This window comes from Ornithodoros turicata, chromosome 1 (genome assembly GCF_037126465.1).
Source record: "Ornithodoros turicata isolate Travis chromosome 1, ASM3712646v1, whole genome shotgun sequence".
Classification (NCBI taxonomy): Eukaryota; Metazoa; Arthropoda; class Arachnida; order Ixodida; family Argasidae; genus Ornithodoros; species Ornithodoros turicata.
In genome coordinates, this window is record NC_088201.1 from 175740410 (window position 1) to 175761784 (window position 21375).

General features: G+C 45.7%; 1 long non-coding RNA gene across 1 annotated transcript; it reads right to left on the reverse strand.

Moving 5' to 3' along the window:
• Positions 1 to 2732: 2732 nt before the first annotated feature.
• LOC135373220 (uncharacterized) lies at positions 2733 to 3340 on the reverse strand. The gene is made up of 3 exons (XR_010416364.1): positions 3159 to 3340; positions 2953 to 3085; positions 2733 to 2886 (listed from the first exon to the last, which is right to left on the reverse strand). It is a non-coding gene; the product is annotated as an uncharacterized LOC135373220 (long non-coding RNA).
• Between the last annotated feature and the right edge of the window lie 18035 nt (positions 3341 to 21375).

A 21375-nucleotide genomic window follows, 5' to 3' on the forward strand; every position in this document is an offset into this window, starting at 1 on the left:
AGAGAAATTTTTCTACAGCGTCTCCCCAGCAATGTCCGCGTTGCGCTTGCTGCTGCCCGTTCTCTCCCCCTCAACGATTTCGCCGAACTAGCAGACAGCGTGCTCGACATAGCACCTCCCTTGGTGGCAGCTTTGCCCGCCCCTGCAGACACGGTCACCACGGACGTTAGCTTGCTCCGCCAAGAAGTTTCAAAACTTACGGAGCTCGTTGCCCACCTTATGGACCAACCCCGGCCAGCACGTCGCTCACCAAGCCCTCGTCCTTCGGTCTGGCACCCAAGGCGTTCGCCATCTCCCCCTCGCCGCAACACTTCACCAGTGAACCCCGGTCTCTGCTGGTACCACCAGAGGTTCGGACGCAGGGCCCGTCGTTGTGAGCATCCTTGCACCTGGACCTCGGGAAACGGAACGACGAATCATTGACGGCCGCGAGTGATTCGGTTTCCCCTGACGGCCGCCTATTCTTCGTCACCGACAAGCTTTCCGTGACCCGCTTCTTAGTTGACACAGGAGCGGAAGTCAGCATCCTACCGGCTAAGCTCCGTGACAAACGAGACCGGCAGCCGTCCACACCCCTCAGAGCTGTCAACTCCTCCCCAATTGCAACGTACGGCCAGCGCTCTGTAACGCTTGATTTTGGCCTTCGTCGACGTTTCCAGTGGCTCTTTTGGGTTGCGTCTGTGCGGCATGTTATTATCGGTGCCGATTTCCTCCAACGCTTTGGCCTAATAGTCGACGTCGGCCGGAGGCGCCTGATTGACGCGGTCACGCTCCTTAGCGTCCACGGCGTGGTATCGTCTTTATCACCTTTGCATCCCACCTTTCCCCTCCACCGCCGAAAACAGTGTTCGAGGAGCTTCTGCACGAGTTTCCAGACGTTATCCGACCCACGCACGTCGACCAACCCGTCAAACACCATGTTACCCACTTCATTCAGACAACAGGACCGCCTATCCACTGTCGACCACGGCGCCTTGCCCCCGAGCGCCTGAAGGTAGCTCGTGCTGAGTTCGAGCACCTGCTTCAGCTCGGTTTCGTCCGGCCATCATCAAGCCCGTGGTCGTCAGCCCTGCACATGGTGCCCAAGCAGTCCGGGGATTGGCGGCCATGCGGTGACTACAGGGCACTCAACAACATCACTGTTCCGGACCGCTACCCGCTCCCGAATATCCAGGACTTTACCATCCACCTTCATGGCTGCAAAACCTTCAGCAAAATTGACTTGATTAAAGCGTACCACCAGATCCCTGTTGAACCGGCTGACATCCCCAAGACCGCCATTACTACGCCGTTTGGGCTTTTTGATTACGTGCGTATGCCCTTCGGGCTACGAAATGCCGCCCAGTCTTTCCAGCGGTTTATAGATGAAGCGCTACGTGGTCCTCCTCATAGCGAGTGCGGACCCGCAGATACACAAGACCCATCTTCGTCAGCTTTTCGAACGTTTGAACGACTATGGCATTGTGATCAACCCCGCCAAGTGCGAGTTCGGCGTTTCAGAACTTAACTTCCTCGGCCACCGCGTCACTTCCGAGGGTATTCGACCTCTGCCACGCAAAGTGGAAGCCATCCGCAAGTTTCTTCCGCCCACTACGAAACGGAAGCTGCGCGAGTTCCTTGGGCTTGTGAACTTCTATCGGAGATTTATTCCCCACTGCTCAACTGTCATCCACAGCCTGGAAGCCTTGCTTTCTTCCGCAGCGCCTCGTGCGAGCCTTGAGTGGACACCCGCTCTTTCGTCCGCTTTCGACGAGATCAAGACAGCGCTAGCCAACGCATCCCTCCTTATCCAGCCCATCCCCGACGCTCCCACATGCTTGATGGTCGATGCCTCAAACGTGGCCCTCGGCGCCGTCTTGCAGCAGCGTTCCGGTGGGATTTGGAAGCCCCTTTTGTTCTTTTCCCGGAAGCTGAAACCGCACGAGGCACGTTATAGCACCTTCGGCCGGGAGCTCTTGGGTATCTACAGCTCCGTGCGTTATTTCCAACACTTCTTGGAGGGCCGCAAGTTCTTCATCTGCACTGACCACCAAGCCCTAACCTTTGCCATCACCTCTACCTCCACCAACCATTCACCACGGGAACTCCGGCAGATGTCATTCATCTCAGAATTCACTTCCGACATCCGTCACGTTAGCGCTAAGAACAACGCCGCAGCTGACGCACTTTCTCGCATTGCCATTGACGCCCTCTCGTTGCCGCGCCCGCCCTTACCCTCGCTTGTCGACATCGCCGCCGCCCAAGCGGAAGACTCTGAGCTGCGGGATTTGCGCTCATCCTCTTCCTCTCTCCGTTTTGAGGACGTTCTTCTACCTCACTGCCAAGAACCTGTCACCTGCGAGATGTCGACCGGGTCCCCACGTCCATACCTACACTCTAAATCAGGTAACGCATATGTAACGGTTAAGTACCGCTTGGCCAAGAGGTACATTTTTTAAAAAATGTACCTCTTAAAATTAAGAGGTACATGCGCCCTCACATGCGGTACATGTAACGGATAGCGCGCAGCGATTTAGGCCTACCCGTCGGGGTGGTTCCCCTCCGCCACGATATATTAACAGCCCCAGGAAGCTACGCTGCACGATAAATATAACAAACAAATACCTTTATTCGAAAATTATAGCCATTTCAGGATTGATGCTTGTCCATCGCGAGCGTGCATTGTCATGATGCACAAACGCCGAACACACGGGGCACAACGTATATGGATGAACGATGACCACTGTGTCTCTCCTTCACCACTGCAGCTGCTCTGTGGTCACGCTTCTTTATCTCTTCCACACCTTTGGATAGCTGTTCTTCCCCAACTTCCGTTTCTTCCGCAGAACGTAACACCAACCACAGTAGACGATTGACTCACCCATTTACGACATCGCTTGACGTAACCTAGGAGAAAATACAATGTAAAAAAAATCCAACAACCGAAATAGCTTGCCTGAAAAACATGCCTACTTGCTTGTGTAATCCAGGTGTAAAATGCACTCTCGGCTCCTCTAATTCACGCATCAACGTTCGTGCATGAAGCACAAAGTTCGTTGTCTCCGTCCCTCAGTCGTTGTGTCCAGCCTGCCGGTGATCAGGACCACTGGGAATCAAAGCGAAGATGAACGAAAATGCGTCGTGAAGACGAATAATTACTTCAGAGATATAATACGCACCTTAAATGACTTCAATCTTGAACGCGTCGAACGAATTTCTTCGAAGACCGAGCAGACTCGTCCTCGCTCCCCGACGTTTCAAAACAAACTGATTTGCAGCGGTTGCAAGAAACGAATTCTTCCCAAACATGCGATCCCTCACGGTCATGGGTTCTAGTTATTGCACTTCTTTGACAGAATGATAGTGCTAATCCATTACGGCACTGCTGCATAAGGGAATTTATAGACTGGTATTCGGAATCACACGAAATATTTTTGCAGCGCATGGATATCGTGAGAAGGCGTTCGTACTCATGCGCCGGAAACACGCGGTACACATGAGGTACAGCTGCTATAGATCGCGCTTAAAAGGTACCTAGCCGGTACGGATGGGTCTCGGAGCCCTTGTACCGTTTGAATTTCGCAGTGGTCGCGGACTGTACCTGCTGGTTGAGGACTGCACCTCATGTGTACCGCCTGGCCCAGGTGCGGGTCCTCTTTCATGCGGTACATATCGGGTGTCGGATTTAGAGTGTACCACTACCATTCCGTAAGCCCGTCTTCTCCGCCCTGCATGGTCTTGCACACCCGAGCATCCGCGCCACCCAACACCTGGTCACTTCTCGTTATCTTTGGCCCCACATGAATGCCGACGTGCGAGCCTGGACCCGTTCCTGTGTACCATGTCAGCGGGCCAAGGTAGTCCGCCATACCATTCCCCCGCTCGGCCGTTTCCTCCCACCCGACGCCCGTTTCAGCCACGTGCATGTTGATATCGTCGGGCCGCTGCCTCCTAGCAAGGGCCACTCGTACTTGCTCACTTGTGTCGACAGGTTCACGCGCTGGCCTGAAGCTATTCCCATGCCCAATATGACAGCGGCGACCATAGCAGAAGCTTTCGTCTTCGGCTGGGTCAGCCGTTTTGGAGTGCCCTCTACTATAACCACAGATCGCGGCCGACAGTTCGAGTCGGCGCTTTTCACTAACCTCCTTCACCTCCTCGGCACAAGACGGATTCGTACGACTGCCTACCACCCTATGGCCAATGGTTTAGTCGAGAGGTTTCATCGCCAGCTCAAGGCCGCCTTCCGAGCCTACCCATTCGGTGAGCCGTGGACTGAGATGCTCCCTCTCGTCCTACTGGGAATACGCTCGGCGCTCAAGGATGTCCTCGCGTGTACGGTTTCCGAGCTGGTTTACGGCACCACCCTGCGTCTCCCTGGCGATTTCTTTCCATCGACTGATCGACCTCCGCCAGATTACACAACCTACGCTCTTCGCCTCAGGACGCTGATGAACAGTCTTTCTCCTACTCCGACCCGCGCTGCTGAACCAAAGTTCCCGTTCGTGCCTCCCGACCTCGATACTGCCACACATGTATTCCTGCGGCACGACGCAGTGCGCAAGCCGTTGCAGCCCCCCTACGACGGCCCCTTCAGAGTTTTGTCACGCTCCGACAGCCACTTCACGGTGCAGCTTCCCAATCGGCAGGAAGTTGTCGCCAAAGCCCGCCTGAAACCCGCTTATCTCGAGTCCGACACAACGCCTGCCCCTCCCGCACCTGCGTCGCTCAGCACACCGCCCCCACCACCACGACGGCACCAGCCCCGTGGACGCCATGTACACTGGGCGCTTCCGCTTTCCCGAGAAGGGGGCCCATTGTAGCGGTGACGACGACGACGGTGGTGCGCTCTGCCCCTCACGCGCCGATATTCTGAGCACCCTGTCTTGTCTGCAGCGGGACTCTTCCCCGCAACGCTGCCGAATAGAGTATCATGTCACTGCCACAAAGCCATCCAGAATCGGGCTGCCCTAATTCGATACCTCTGTAACCGCATTAAAATCAAATCTTAATCTCGACTCACTCGAACATCGTCACCGTCTTGCCATGTTAGCCCTCTTCCATAGGTTCTTTTTCATCTTGCCACCGCACCAATCGCCCATCACCCGCCCGAGTGTCATTTTTCCTCGCGTCGACCACACTAATAAGGCCAGACGCTTTCATTGTAATACCAATGCATTATCCAGATCATTATTTTGTTCAACTGCCATCGAATGGAACAACCTCCCATCACCTCTCACAACTATTATCGAGCATACAGTATTTTGTAACACCCTCTCCCGTTCACTCCACCCACAAGACCACCACGCTTGTATGTCAGTTGCTATGAAATTTTTCTCCTCCCCCTTATCATATTTGTTAATTATCTGTACTTATGTGAACGAACTCCCTGTTTCATGCTTTAATACCCGTTTTCATATAAGTTTGCACTGTCGTCGTTTCTTTATTTTCCTGTTTACTTACTGCTAATTGTGTTGTTCTTTTTTTGCTTGCTTGTTTGTTTCTATCAAGTTGCTGTAAATGTATCTTATGCTCCAGTTCCCACCCCTCATGTAATGACCTCCGGACCCTTGCGGTTCTCGAAATAAATAAATATGAATGTTATACTAGTGGGTGCAAGTGGCGTCTGATGTAGGTCCAGGGTCTCGTCATGATACAGTGAGGAATACTGCGACACACTTTATTGAAAGCATTGCTGCGAGTTAGCTTGTTTCCCGACTGATTTTGCGCTGAACTGAACTTGCATTTTTGTAAAACAACTTCAATATAATGTAGTCGTAGAGAGGTAGTTTCCTTGGTTTTGTGGCATATTGCACTCACTTCATCTGCTTTCTCTTGGGCCCCGTTTGGGCTATCGCGGCCTGAATGGGGGTCCTGACACATGGTTTGGGAAACATTGAGGCATACTGTATATTGTTACATGTGAGATGTTGTAGTGTACTGAAGCCAGCTTCACTGTTGTATTGTTTCTTCGCATGGTTACTTCTTCAACGTTACTTGAATGAGGAATGCGCAGAATGAGGAAATATATGCCTTGCATGTTCTGGATGTTCTCTAATTGCTGACCCCTGCTGTTGGGCTAAAATCCAGCAACTACACAAAAAGATTAACAAATGCGGAATAGGAGACAGAAACACGGACACAATGACATGATTGAGATCATGATAGGCTGTCATTTTTTTTTCTGTGTCTCTGGTTCTACATCTTATGAACATGTGCCACATTGCCAGCACCCTTTCCCTCTAGCTACGAAGAGAGCCTCTCAGTAATAAAAATGCAGGTTGTCAAATGCACGTAAACAGTGCTTACATTTCTTGGGGTCTTCGCTCATCTAATGTTTAGGGCAGAAAATGCTCCTCTAGTTCACATGGCATACTGAATATGAGTGTGCTCCACAGCCACAAACTACATTGTAAATTAGCACTGTAGTATGTTTATCGGCACACATGAAATTACCCTTCATAAGTGCATCATGCAAGCTAATTGATTCTGATGCTAATTGCTTATGAAATAACGTGGGGTGGGGTGAACGACACTGGAATCACATGTTGCGTCACTAGCAGTGCCGTACTCACTCAGCTGTGACATCACAAACAGTGATTTTTCACTGAAGCCTGCAACTCAACGATGTAATTCACATCTTGATTGCAGAAAAAGTAAGCACATGTTTGTTATTACTTGGTATACAGTTGAAACTTGTTAATGTGATGACGGTCATTCTCGTTGATTTTGGCAATGAAACCATTTTAGGATAAGAAACACCTGTCAAGGTGTAAGCTAGTAAATTGAGTGAGGCATTTTAAATTGCCTTTTTTTCTTCATATTTTCAATGCTGACATACATCAGCTTGTGTAACTGTCAACCTGGGCTATTCCAGCCAAAACCAGCCAGAGATGTAGCTTGACTCTCTTAAATATCACTGAAAAAAAGTGTGTGCATTTTTTAGACGATGCATATATCGAACGTAAATCATCATTTTGGTTTCTTGAACAATGGGGGCACATTAAACTGTGCTGAAATATGAAGTTGTCCCTTACGAGCTTCCTTCTGACATCTACATATACATCATTTGTGCGCTTTCCTTGCCCTCGCCTGGTGTTAGAGGGGAAGCAAGGGTCTGCAATCCCAAAGGGTATGTAGAACGAGAATAAATCTGGTGACGTGGTGAGAACTCAAGAACGAGCACATTTGCGGTCAAGTTTACCATAAATTTCTGACAAATTAGCATTCTTGAAGGAGCCCCAGATTATTTATGCTTGTAACTGATTGATTGTGATTACCTTGACATAAAAATATCAAGCTGATCTATACTCATTGTTTAACCATGTGTTTGAGAATATCAAGCACTTGCAAAAAATTACTTTTTTTTTCAGATAGTATATTCACATACAGGTCGTCTAAAAGAAATCTTCCCTTATTTGTATAACTAGTCCTCTCCTGCAACATATTGAATATCTAGAAGTTTATTTTTCTTTAAAAAAATTGTCACCATAATGTGCTGCTGCTTGTTCGTCAGTTGAGGCCATTTAGGAAGCAAAAAAAAATCTCTCCTGCCGAAATCGACGCTCTGCTTTTCCATGTTGAGAGCCTACAGGTGTATTTGTTCTTACGCAAGAAAAATGTTTCGTCAGCTCATTCATATCCCATCTGTGTGATGCTATAGCACACTTTGAACAAATTTTGCATTCAACTGTTCTGCCCAGTTCTACAGATTAGTTGCAGTCGCTGCTTCATAACAGCTTTGTCAACATTTATGATTGTTTTCACATACCTAAAGTCATCTGGAAAGTGAACAAATCTCATCATTTCAAGGGCATACCCTCTCCTATAGCATGTTCAGAATCTGCTGGCATGTGTTTTCTGTAGATCTTATAGCATCAGCTGGCCATATTGGCTCAGATACTGTCAGAATGCGACGTAACAGCTTTTGGAAACAATTTAAGTACTATGATCTCGTGTGCCGTTCGACCACAACAGAAAAAAAAGCCCGCAGTCTTTCTTTCAGTGGAAATAGGTGTTTTTGCTGCATTAACAGAAGGTGGCTCAGATTAATTGTACTTCCTTGTGGCCTGGGTGGAGCATGCCTCACTGTGCTTTATGTCCAGTAATTTCTTCTCCAACGGTATCTCTTTGGCAGTGAGCCACAATGTATGCAGTCTTCAAGCTTTCTTTCACCCGGAAGAACAGCTTACAGCTCTGCAGGCATCAAAATATCTGCACACAATAGGGGGCTGCAATATAGCCCTATAGGTGTCAACGTTTCAAATGGTACTGCGAACACAGTCATAGTACCCTTTATCACGGCACAAAGCAATTATGTCAAAGTCGTGCTTGTGGAGGCAAAGCCATGCTTGCCAAAGCCAAAGAGGCAAAGTGATGCTTATGGAGGGTTTTATTATGACCTGCTGCTCAGTGTATGGCTTCTGATTTTAGCTGGAACAAACCAATAAAAAAATCTGAGGAAAGAAATGTGCCACCTTCAGTTGCCATCGACCAAGCAAACTAAGTCAATAATGGTGGTTGTTATTCACTCTGCTATGTGATTGTGTTCATGTTAATTCACCTGTTTGGTACTGTGGTACCAGCTAACTTCCATGTAGTGTAACATACAGGGTGTCCGCGCTAAGTGTGAACAGATTTTTTTAAAAATATATCAATCACTTTTTCCGAGATGAAATGAATTGCAATATAACATATGCTGAAGGGCACTCCCTAGGGGGGCCTTAACAGACTCCTAAGGCAATGTCTTAATTAACTTTCAATAATTAACTTTTTAATTATAAAAGCTATGAAGTTGCTCCAATGAGAACATCTGATCTCTTCGGTCACCAGATACCAAAGCCCTTATCAGAACAAAAATCCGTTCGATAGATCGTCCGCAAAAAAAATCGTGAAGGAACGCCATTTTTTTCTTGATTTTATTCATTGCGCATCTCTAGAGACGCGTCTTTCCTTCGCCCCCAATACGAGAGGATGAAAGAGCACACTATCGCCTCTTGCGTCCTGGAAAAAGATTAAAAGAAAACAGAAAATGCAGCCCAAGATAAGGGCATTCGCGATAGAGTCATCCGATAGATTTGTGTTTTTGTTTTGTTTCCGCAAGTTAAAGCTAATCTTCGACGCATGAGGCGGCACTGTGCTCTTTCACTCTCTCACACTGGGGTAAAGGAAAGCCGCTTCTTTGAAGATGCGCAATAAACCAAATAAAGAAAAAAATGGCGTTCCTTCACGAATTTTTTGCGGACGATCTACCGAACGGATTTTTGTTCTGAAAACGGTTTTGGTATCTGGTGACCGAAGAGATCAGATGTTCTCATTGGAGCAACTTCGTAGCTTTTATAATTAAAACCTTAATTATTGAAAGTTAATTAAGACATTGCCTTAGGAGTCTGTTTATGCCGCCCTAGGGAGTGCCCTTCAGCATATGCTATATTGCAATTGATTTCATCTCCGAAAAAGTGATTGATATATTTTTTAAAAATCTGTTCACACTTAGTGTGGACACCCTGCATATGTGACCGCATGGAGGACAAAGAGGATGAATTAGCTAGTCTGGCGTAGGAGCTCTCACACTGGCGTAGCTGGTCAAAAAGTAAATGTGGGCGATACGTCACATAAAACACAGATACCAGTACATTTTCAGCAAGCACTGGTTAATTTCTAGTAGGTGCGGTGCACATAGCGTGTCCATGGACTGATTTTTTTTATTCTTAGAGAAATCATATTTTTGCAGTTATAAAGGATGACAACATGTTCTACATCCGAAGTGGATGTACTAATTAGGTCTCGTTTAATTATTGGAAATAGAAGGTCGGTGTAAATGCAACGTCGGTTTCCCTATATGCCGCTATAGTTTTCAAAAGTATGCTCGTGACCATTTAGTGGGAGGACATTGCCCCGAGATAATGGTTGTGTGAGAGTAAGTCTCGGAGCGTTCTTTTTTGCCTTTTCACTTGAACGTGAGGAAGAAACAATGCTGCAGAACTGCAAGCAGCACATTTAATGTAACGTCGTGCAGGATGCAAGTTTTACAGCGATTTCATATTTCAGCACAATATTTATAAGCTGTGCAAGCGTGCCATACAATGAAGTAGCTGGTACCATAAATTTTAGACCTCTTCTTGGCGTGGGTGCTTGGCATAAAGAGTGACCTGCTAATAAACGTACTTCCGGATTTCTGAATGTCAAGATCATAGGAGAGAAAGGAAGGCAAACAAATACAACAGAGGGTGCCACTCATTTCTCGCACTTCTAATTTGAGTTACTTATTGCGCTTGGTTTTCTTCATGTTCCGACATTTGATAACCAGAATTTGCACTGTATATTCACGTGAATCAAAAAGATGCAAAAATTTCTGTGAGAAAATTTCACGGTATTTAAGAAAATGGCATTCTTAGGTTCCAGAGTATTCAAAGACCAGTGAAAACAAAGTGCTTGAAGTATTATGTCTAGATACATCTTTTGCAGCTTTTGCATGGCAAATCGTTGTCTAGGAAGGTGCGCAAATCAATGTGGATGTTTCTGAAATTATAATCTTATTTCGTTACACTTTGAGATTACCGTATGCTGGTTACAAAAAAAAAAATTAGGGCGCCTCTGCTGACTCAAGTTATTCATCCGAGAGAAAATAGAACAAACAAACAATTTCTTTACATTCATATGCAGCTTATTTGCAGAAATGCATTTCGAGAGTCTGTCCAGTACCTGTTCCCTGCGTTTATCAGAACGTAGGCTCACAAGGAAAACCACAGGCAGGTTCCGATTTCACAATTCTACGGTTCTGAGGCTGGAACACACACAAACACATACAGACGGACAAAAACAACACATCCACACGGTATCGGAATCAGGCTTTTTCGTCGATCGTCACTTTTCAACTCTACGAGTTCACAACCAAGGCAGCCCTGCAGTTCGCGACAATGTTCATAATACAGCAGGTGTCCACCATAGCTGGAACCAACACCGGGAACTCATGTGGTGACACGACACGAATTCAGAGATCGATATACACAAATTTGACAGGCGAGCAGCAGAACAAATCATTAACTGCAGTGTCAACAGAATCCTGATAGCCTGCGGAGAATACAGTAAACGATTCGTCCAGACTCGGTACTCTCTTTCCCACCCACCCGCAAAAAGCCTCACCCTGCGGGGAACTATTTTGAGACGCGGGAGCCAAAAGCCTTCGCTGCTCTGAGGCTGTCGAGCCTGTCGACCAATCAGAGACGATTTATTTTGAAAGTTTGAATCTGAAGCGTTTGTATGGCAAAAGTTGATTTCTACGGCTTTATCTTTACACCGTGGATTTTTTCGTGATTTATTTCGAGGAGTTTATTCTCGAAGTTTATTTTGCGAAGTGTAAACCAGAGTGATCCCCTACGCAATGGACTCAGTACGCTCAGTGCATGTACATGCGTCAACCTGCCGATTCTGTCAGTATAATGACTCAAATAAATTTATGTTCATTACGACACTTTTCACAGTTGTTTGGGAATCACAGAATAACTTTACGGCGTGCATGAAAGCTAGTAGACTTAGAGGTAGCCGGTACAGGCCAGTATGGAAAGCATAAGTCAACAACAGCCAGAACCGGTCGAGCTGCGAGCCGGACGGAAAGACTTCTGATTGGAGGATTGAGGGAGCAATCGCTGCATTCTTATTGGTTGTGTGCCCAGTGTTGTGTGAATTTACCTATACTATGGGCTCTATGGGGAGTTGGTGAGAGCTGCCTTCACCGCGTACTCGGATTTTAAGAGATACCACCGCGAACATATACTGAAGTACAAAGTTTTGGAGTACGTTCATCATGTGTAGCCTGGCGTATCACGTTTGCAATGGCGACAATGTTTTTGCAGCTAACTTGCGAGTCTGCAAACGACGTGAGCGTATACCTGAAAACGTCCCTGACACCCCATCCTGGCAAATATTGTGTTTTTAACTCAAGCTACTGTCTATAATGTGATTACTTGTTAAGTAAAGTAGTAAACCCAAAAAAATTACCGGTTGCTTACGTCATGCCACTAAGGGTCACCTGTCCCAGATGTCTCCGAAAAATAACACGCGCTTGCTCCTTTCTTTTTACATATACCAGATGTCCGAGGGATAGAGAAAGTAAGACACTTTTCAAAGTCACATTGTGGACGTGCAGGTAACGTCGCGTAGACGTGGCGGTCATATGCGACGTGTGCGACCTTTGTGGGACGTACCTTGGATATTTCTGGTTTACCGGGCCCCCCAGAACCCCCCAATCTGTAAAACCTAACCTGGACTAACCTCACTAACGTGAGGTAGTTTAGCTCATTTCAACGGCCCTACCTTTTGCAAGGTGGAAAGTTTCGAGTCCGTTAGGCTTAGTACTCCTGTGTTTCTCCTGGCCGGTTTCACGTCAGTTCAGGCAGGGAGGTCCCAGCGACCTCTTGGATTTTCATTATTTTTTTTATATTTAGAAGCTCATCGTACATGATTACCAACAGCGATAAAGTGAATAATTTCTACGGAATAGTTTTCGCGCAAAAAAATCCACGAAATCCGGGCCTGAATTCGAGTGTTTCAGTTTTGCCGTGTTTGCACGCGTATATCTCCCGAGTCTTAAAAGATATTGCAGTGAATTTTTGTATGCTTTAGTATGCCTACAGGCCAGCAGTCCGAGTGCAAATTTTGGCGCGCAGGAGCAACGCTTTGTGATATAAAAAATGGCGAACATGCTCTTTTGTGCGGTTTTGTTCCAACTTCGACGCGAGATTTCTCTTACTGTAGATATTCCACATTACCCTATTTGGTACCATTTCACTCAGCTTTTAATGCTCTTTCATCTGGTATATATATCGTGCGTATACCCCCTACAGATATCTGCTGAAACAGGCAAATGTTAAGGTATATTTCGGAAAAACAAAGATTTCGAGCGTCGGTTTCTTGAAAAGGCCCCTTTTTATTTCATTTATATTTTGGCAGGACACGGCCCGATGTTGGACCTTTCATCTTACGTAAAAAAAATTCTGCTTCAAAAGACGTATACTGGCGATTAGCCCGTTAAAATGTGGCCCTAGTCTGCGTGCTTACTTGTCGGAACCCGGCTGCCGGTACCGCGGGCCTCCTGTCGATGTCGTACAAGAAAGCGACAACTTTGTGTAATCAAAAGTGGTAGTTTATGTCGATATATTTACAAGACTGCGAAAAAGCATTATGTTGCAATGACAGCGACAAATGATTTCACTCACTTTCTATGAAAACGTAATTCTTCTGCACTCACTGTCCACGGTACTAGCTATAAATGTTTCTCGGCCTAGACTTTCCCGTGTCTTGCTTTGCCACGCATGCGAACCCTGTATGCCACTTTGATGCGGTATAAGTTTACCCATCGCTTTTTCTTCTGCATTCTAAAAAGAAGCCACGTCCTCAGCCCGTACATGGAGTAAATGGACGCGCGTTAGGTGTTTTCGCAAGAACGTTATCATATCTTGTGACTCTAAGATGACGTCTTGCTCGAGTGAACGCAAGTTAGGTGTCGTGGTATGGTGCCTGATTCCTGTCACACTGATCCTGTGCACCGATCCTGTCACACGCACTTTTGTCGTGGACTGTTCCTGAACAGCCATGTCGTGCTCGCAGAAGTAGATTTGGTGAGCTCATAGAGCCCTTGCCGATTTTTATAATGGCCCGCCGCTCCATCTGACATGTAAATCATTAGCTGCAAGAGAAACATTCTCGTCAAGACATTCTTCAATAGCTATGGAAGCTAGCAGTGACTGTGCTGAAGCGTGACAGAAATCTTCGCTCGCCACACCAAAACTGTGCTTGTCCGTGCCATCCGTTACCACATATATGAATATGGAAATCTGTTTTCCGCAGTGGCACACTTGTATTTCGCTAGGCATGGCTACTGTTCAGGTTTGAGCGAAATCGAAGTGCATTAGGTGCGTCTCCCGTATGGCTCTGCTCTGAACGTATCTAATGTAACTATGACAAATGCGAGAACCCGCCCTCTTCCCTAGCTCTGTGAAAAAAGGTACTGGTGAAAGTTCAGCACAGAACACGCATTTTGTGCTAAAACCCCTCTGCATAACTGAAAAATATCGTAAAATGAAGTCAAGCAAGCTTCGCAGGAGCTTGCGGGAACCCTGGAAAAAGCAATTCCTAACTCGATATATTTTTGTACAGTATTGGTATCACCGTGTACGGAGCTTGCAAGAGTGAGGTTTTACCTTCGCTGACCATTAAGTTTGACCTAGGCTTTGAAATACGGCTTTGCGGCAACGTAGGATTTCATTCTGATGCTTTGTTCGAAATTACTAACTAACAGAAGTGAATTATTGCTTCAGCAGGACGTCAAAAGTTTCCCGACGAATAGCTCAGGTAAGGCTAAGGCCCGACAACCTTGCTCAAACAAAGGGAGCATCGACACGAGGCCCGCCATCCCGCGGTACAGGCAGCCGAGTTCCGACTGTTCGCACGCAGACTAGGGCCGCGTTTTAACGCGCTAATGGCCAGTGTACGCCTTTTGAAGCAGAATTTTTTTATACCAGCTGAAAGGTCTAACATCGGGTCATGTCCTGGCAAAATATAAAATACATAAAAAGGGGCCTTTTCTAGAAACGTGCGCTCAAAATCCTTGTTTTTTCGAAATCTGCCTAAACATTTGCCTGTTTCAGCAGATACCTGTAGGGGCTATACGCGCGATATATATACCAGATGAAAGAGCATTAACACCTGAGTGAAGTGATACCAAATAGGGTAGTGAGGAATATCTACAGTCAGGGAAATCATGCGTCGAAGTTGGAACAAAACCGCACGAGAGAGCATGTTCGCCATTTTTTTATATCCCAGAGCGTTGCTCCTGCGCGCCAAAATTTGCGCTCGAACTGCTGGCCTGTAGGCATACTAAAGCATAAAAAAAATCACTGCAGTATCTTGTAAGACTCGGGAGATATACGCGTGCAAACAAGGCAAAACTGAAACACTCGAACTCAGGGCCGGATTTTCTGGATTTTTTGGCGCGAAAACTATTCTGTAGAAATGATTTTTTTTACCGCTGTTAGTCATCATGTACGATGAGCTTCTAAATATAAAAAAAAAAAATGAAAATCCAAGAGGTCGATGGGACCTCCCTGCCTGAACTGACGTGAAACCGGCCTCCTGCGCTAGGAGAGCATCAGATGGTGTCCTTCAAAGGCATATAAAAAGGCTTCTAGACCACACATTCTTGTAATTCTTGTTTTTTATACTCGCTATATAGTCTGCTTTAACTTCATTATTTCGCTTTGGAACACTCCGGCTAATTCGAAAAACCCACAAGCCCGTCTACGGAACTACACCCGAAAACTTATTGAAAATGACCTGTAGAAACCACCTTACCTGTCTTGTAACATGTGTCGCCTCGTCGCTTCACAAAATGTCCCGAAAAACTTTCGTTGGTCGTAGTCATCCATTGCGTGGAAGTTCACGATGGTATTGTCCTCGACGATATGCTTTTCGGATTCGTTCTCACATTGAAGAACTACGAACACAACTCCTAATTTGCCAACTAACGGCACTAGCGGTTAATAATGGCGCCGTCATGTTCACAAACTGCCAGAAACAGAATCGGGATCAGGTATACTACGCGTACAGGTGGCACACTATGTTAGTCGTCATAGGAACCTACACGGAGACGAAATATCTATTACGATGAAAAAATGGCTAGGAAGCAAGTGAGCTGGTGAAGATGATGCATGATGTAAAACCCCGAGACTAGGGAACACGAAGGGACTTCGTATTTGTGTCTGTCCCTTCGTGTTCCCTAGTCTCGGTGTTTTACATCATGCATCCATTACGAATTAACGGGCGCGGGAGAAGTAAAAAGGACCAGTACATTAAAATAATAAGAACTAAATTCCTACGAAATTTCCTAGCACATAACTAATCGAATTTCAGAAATTGTCTTATATCCATATAGCTATTTTCAGGAAAACCATGTGTCAAGTTTTCTTTGTTTCGTTGTACTTAAAAAAAGTTACTGTCCAGTAAAGAAACGTTTGTTGCTTATACTTTTTGTCTTTTTTTCTCTACATCTCTACATTTCTTGGCTGACTGTCTTACAACCTGGCGACAGAGACGCGCAGGAAGGTGTAATCGTTTCAAACCTCCTCAATTACGCTATTTGGGGAAACAGTGTTTTTCATCTATTTATTTAGATATTTATTTATTTATTTATACTTCTAGCGTCTTAGACGCCAAAAAAGGAGTGGGATTACATACACACGGAGAAAAATCTTGCTCCGTAGCAGCCGCGGATATACAGAAAATTTAGATGAACCTCGAACACATGTATATACCATATATCAAAAACCATCTACACACGCATACAACCTTCACATAAGATTACAACAAACGTAGCAGCACACTCTACCTATAAATTTATAATTTTGCGATCGCCAGCATAAAGCTCGACAAGGTGTCACACCGTACCATTTACTCCGTCAGTTCGTTCCATGCCTGAATGGACAGCGGAAAGAAAGAGTACATACTAGGAAGGGAGTTACCTCAGGACAGGAGCCGCCGGGGTTTAAAATAGGTGTTAGAGCAAAATAACCCCCCTGCGCAGCATATTTAGAACCATCTGATGTAAAAATTGTGTTGTTAGTAGACGCAAAGTCCAGTTCTCATGGTAGCTGCCCTTTGTTTTCTACAGTAATGTAAAAACAGGATTGGAATTAAGGCACGCATATGCATGGTTGCAAGAAGTTTGTTTACTGCTCACTGTTTCATGCAGCACCTCATTTCCAAAACATACAAACTTCCATTCGATGCCATGAAAAGTTGAAAACTGGACGTAAAAACACAAATGAAGAATCGAGCTGTTAAATCAGTGCCGGACGTGGGTTGATAAGATACATGTCGCCTTTCTTGTGCACTTTTGAGTAAGCCAAAGAGCTCTACACAGAGAGATATTTACCCTGTTTTACTCTTTCGTTGTATCCTTTTATAGATGGTTCTCTTCGGTTTCAATCAGCTCCAAAAAGATATATTTCTTTGCTCTTTTATTTATTGGCTATAGTTATTGTACTCAGAGTTGTGTTAACCACAGGGACAGAGTTCGCTTTTCAATGTACCAACAGGGGAGCGCTGTCCCACAGTGTCCCCTAATAGTTCAATGACTCTTGCTCAAACTGAGAATCATATTGGGCTGGACGTTTGAAGTCCTCACACTAAATCTGATGCCCATTGTGCACCTCTTCAAAGAAGCGAGGATCCGTGGGATAAGGTACACAAGCGTTACACAGACGCGAACACGGTTAGACAGCGGGTACACAACCGTTCCGGAACGAGGAGGCTGCGGATTTGTGAGGTACAGGTACGCTGGTACAGCACGGTCTACAACTTGTACCTGATACCTTCAAGCATGCCTTCAAGCAAGGTATTTCCCAGTCCCCCCTATACCCCACTAAAACGCGCAGGGCCGTCGAGAGGCGAACTTGTTCCCAGGGCAGAGCAAATCTGAAGCGCCCACCCCCTCACCCGTTTTGATCAGAAACCCTGACAGCAAGACGAAAAAGAAACAGAAAAGCTGCAAATATGGGTGCCCCCTCCTCTACGGAATACCAACACACCCACCCTACGCACGAGACGAAAATCCTGGGAATATCCCTGCCTTCCAAGCATCCCGTACTGCATAAACCCACTTCACGCATACCTCACCTCGCCTTGCCTCGCCACGGAAGAGCGATCGCCGCTGATATCACTCGAAAGTTGCGCAATTCATTGCAAGATCGCAGGTTTCGACTAGACCTGTGGGCCGCCGGGTCGCGCCCCCGCCTTTTCTCCGCGCGCTGACGCCGCCGCTGGCGCCGCACCGGCGCGCCGATGTCCCGCGCGCGTTGAATGTTCCGATCGGTTCTGCTGCTGAGGGGGAAGCGTGGTTTCAAAGTGGTTTCAAAGTGGTTTCGCGCCCTTCTGCCGGTCTTGGCCTCGCGAGTAGAACGTAAAATTGTCATGGCATCAGAGACTGGATCTCCGTTTTTTAAGCGCGTGTCGTTTTCTCTGTTGATAATTGCTCATGTGTATTTAAAACGAGCGTGGTGTGGCTTTACTTTGGCGCCTTCGTTTTTCAAGACGGCGACAAGAAGGGGAAGATTGGCCCTAATTTGTTATGCGATGATTGCCTGACAAGCGCAAAAGAGAAGGATTGAGATAACCACTTTGATAAGTGAGTATGTTGGTACATGAAAGTCTTCTCACCGTTGCTGAACAAATGCAAAATATTGGTAAACGAAGACATGTAGGAAATGCTCGAGCTTTGTGGTTCTTATGCTGTCATTATTATCGTTCTTGTTCTCGTTCATTCGTGATAGTATTAGGTTCATCCCCATGGGCACCACGAAGGGGGTTAAGGGGGCCGTTGCCCCTCCTCCCCCCGCTGGCCGGGTTGATTTTTGTGCATGACAACTATGCCCTCTGTAAAAATTCCCTCTGAGGGTACAGCGCTTGTGCAACCATGTTACTGTGCAAAGATTACGGGCTTTCACGGCTTGTTCTAGTCAAAATGTGATCGAAGTAGATCTATTGTTTGTGATAAATTTGATACGGTTAGACTTTCTTTTCTTCAAATAAAAAGTGGTACCTTTTTTGGATGTGGTGTGGACTGTAGGCTAGACAGTATACACCTCGCAGGCCAACCACTGTATAGGGATGACCTGTTTTCTGCTCCTCGCATTTCACTTTCGGTTTGGTATTGTCATCATCTACGAAATAATTACTCGCGCAACATGTGAATGTTGTACTCGGTATCGGCGGGGTGGTTCCTGTTCGGTATGATGCTCAACTAATGTTTTTTGAATTCTTGCATAATCTTCCTTGGAGAATAGACCTCTATCCGAGAATCGTCATCATAACTTTGACAGACTGAAAGAAATAGGAAGGATACAGGAAGGAAATACAAATAGGAAGGAAAGAAATAGGATTCCACTACCGGAGGTCGTGTCCCTTTCAGGCAACATCATAATCCCCTCAAGACCGTGACTTTCGGGCGCTACATTCGGCTTTCAATATTCGCCGTGGCTTTCGGGCGCGACGGGTGGGTTTCGTGCCTTTCAGAAGTGTGCGTCTTCGCCTCCCCGCGCCAGAGAGGAAGAAAACAGAGTGTGACAGGTCTACGCTGCGGTGTGGAAAGGACAAGCGGTGAGAGAGATCGGCAGCTGGGTGCGGTTCACGGAAGTCAAAAGGAATCACGTGTTGGAGAATATCAGTACATTCAAAGCGCTTCACGCATACAAACCAAAAACAATAGAAGATTTCCAATAGAATATGTGCAATGTGATTCCAACCGATTTAAAGCGATCAAATGCTTGGCGTACCATATTTCCAGAGAGCTTCGAATCAGCTAAATCGGTTTAGCTGATTAGATTGCAGCATAGAATATATCTATTCTACATCCTTCTAAGTCCCCCCTATGAACCGGTGCTGCTATAGCTATATACCATAAAAATATATTTGACAGGGCTATGATGACCTTTAATTTTTCGTTCGTGCTAAACCTTCACCCTGTGAAATACGGAGCTGGAAATCATTAAAATAGTTAAAATATTCCTGGTCTACTAACCATGGTCGAGAACGGCGGTTCCTACGACGCAACTGCGAGGCAATGTGACCGTGATGTCAAACACAGGTTATGTTTGTCGATTGGCTCACAGTTTTTTGCCAGCAAATAGCAAAATTTGCGAGCATGTTTGCAAACATTGTTATGAAATATGTTTTAACCTAACCACATGCTAAGACCGTATTTCATCGTTCACACGGCATCCTACCGGAAGTTTAATGTAGTCAGTGCCACACCCAGACATTCGTCCAGGGGGGTGTCACGCTCCGCAGATGGTTATGACGCCACAACATGTAGGGCACTCCCGTGTTCTCTTTACTTGTCCACGAAATATTGCATAATATCACCAAATTTTAGGGGGTCTGGATAAATCACTGAATGTAGACGTTTCTTGTGGGCATGGTTAGCTGAGCACGTTTTCCTCTGTTCATTTCGCTTTATTCGTCAGAAAACCAGAGGAAATTCGAGACCAGTCCAGTGGGAATGTGGTGACATCTCTTCTTTCCAAGGCTGACACAGCGGAAAACATGGTCCAAGGCAAAATTAAACAATTTAGCATTGCATAATAAACAGAGTGTGAATGGGCTAACGTCTGTTCTATGTGAGATTGATACAACAGAAGGCGTGGTCAAAAGCAAAATTACACAATATATGGCATTATAAACACAATTCCAACACGGAAATACTGTTCCATTTGCTCGATAGTACTCCGTTAACGAAATTTTCGATTTATGAATCCCCCGATTTATGAACGATTTTTCGGGGAATCGAGGGTGTTTATAAATCGAGGGTTGACTCTATACGGAGGGAAGCCCGTTCACTTTTATATGCTATCGCTTAAAAGATATCCATGGTATAGGCATAGCTTGTTGCTCATCCAAAAGACTTGGCAATTGACAGTGTGCCACAATAGCTAGGCCCACTGCACTGCAAAATCGCATGACACAGACAAACCCATCCATCACGTAAATAACATATATAAAAGGCACGTTCTTGCGCAAGGCAAGCACGATCTTGCGCAAGGCAAGCAATATACAAGAGATCTCGCCACAGTCAAAAGAAAAATAAGAAGCACGAGTGCATCACTTGAACCGGGTTCATCGTCTCACTGTAGCCCGCGTACGCTGCTATATCATTTAAGTCAGAACATCTGAATACGTGGAAGTATTCCCCACAGCGTTTGTAGCACGTATTTAAACCGTAATGCAACAAAAATTCGCCAAATAATTCCACTTTATTGCAGGAAAGAGCCCAGAATAATAGATACATGCATGTGTTTATAGAATATTGCACGTATGGCATGAAAATGGTGGGTCTTAAGGTGCACGTGACCAAACATTAAAAAAATGGGAACAGCATACTAGCCATAAACCAACAGATTACACCACCTGCAATATTTCAGAGAATTATGAAATGACATTTGTGCATCTTCACAACACTTCAACACAAGAAAATATAAATTGTAGGCTAGCTATATGAGCTAGTAATTGGTTTAAATTACGTTTATAATGGAAAAACATTTAATGAGCGTTATATCACAGGATGAGGCATCGAGGTACAAAGAATATCAGACATATAAAAAAGAAATCCATAGCAGACAGGTCATAAACTAATTATATATAGGGTGATTCCACGCCGGATCAGGCAGGGTGGTTCGGTCGAGCTCTTCAATTTTTCTGTTTGTTTCAAACACATATTAAAGCCTTGGCCCTAGGAGGCATATGGTTGCTGAAAGCAGTTGAAAATAATTGGTGGGTATTTTTAATGAATTATCATTCAGATGTGAGCTTCCTACGCAGCTTGACGCCAGGCACCTTCAAACTATT